This window comes from Trachypithecus francoisi, unplaced genomic scaffold (genome assembly GCF_009764315.1).
Source record: "Trachypithecus francoisi isolate TF-2019V2 unplaced genomic scaffold, Tfra_2.0 Contig00999, whole genome shotgun sequence".
Lineage (NCBI taxonomy): Eukaryota > Metazoa > Chordata > Mammalia > Primates > Cercopithecidae > Trachypithecus > Trachypithecus francoisi.
In genome coordinates, this window is record NW_022681059.1 from 41,279 (window position 1) to 42,359 (window position 1,081).

The following is a 1,081-nucleotide window of genomic DNA, read 5'->3' on the forward strand; positions in this document are numbered from 1 at the left end:
CTAAAATTGGAAAAGGAAAGGAAAAAAGAGAAAAAAAAAGTTATGTCCATTTTATTAATATAATGGAGGTAAGAAAGGGAATGAAAAATTACGGTATTTTGAAAGATACACAGGCTCCAAATTAAAAGTGACATTCTCAAGTCAATTTTCTTCTTTTTGGGCGGAGAGAGGGGCAGGGGTTGGCTCATCTAATCACATTGCTATAACATTTTTAGGTTAAAAAAAATGTGTATCAAGACATCTTCTAGATTACAGAGATATTATTAAAAAGATAAAATTATAAAAGTCATAAGCATGAGAATTCTCACTGCTTTCCTATTCAACTGGAAAGAAATTACAATTTATTTTCAAGAAATTCTTTTTTTTTTTTGAGACAGAGTCTCACTTTGTCACCCAAGTTAGAGTGCAATGGCGTGATCTCAGCTCACTGCAATCTCCACCTCCTGGGTTCAAGCAATTCTCATACCTCAACCTCCTGAGTAGCTGGAATTGCAGGCATGTGCCATCACACCTGGCTAATTTCTATATTTTTAGTAGAGATGGGGTTTCACCATGTTGGCCAGGCTGGTCTCGAACTTCTGACCTCAAGTGATCCGCCCACTTCAGCTTTCCAAAGTGCTGGGATTACAGGCGTGAGCTACCGTGCCTGGCCTTATTTTCAAGAAATTCTGTTTCACTGCTTTTTTTGTTTTGTTTTTTTGTTTTTCTTTGAGACGAAGTCTCACTCTGTCGCCCAGGCTGGAGTGCAGTGGTGCGATCTCAGCTCACTGCAAACCCACCTCCCAGGTTCACGCCGTTCTCCTGCCTCAGCCTCCTGAGTAGCTGGGACTACAGGCACGCACCACCACGCCCGGCTAATTTTTTGTATTTTTAGTAGAGACGGGGTTTCACTGTGTTAGCCAGGATGATCTCGATCTCCTGACCTTGTGATCCGCCTTCCTTGGCCTCCCAAAGTGCTGGGATTACAGGCGTGAGCCACCGCACGCGGCCTGTTTCACTAGTTTTTAAAACTATGCCACAGTTCTTTTCTATAAGCAACTGGTTTTTTTGTTTTGTTTTGTTTTGTTTTGTTTTTTGAGAC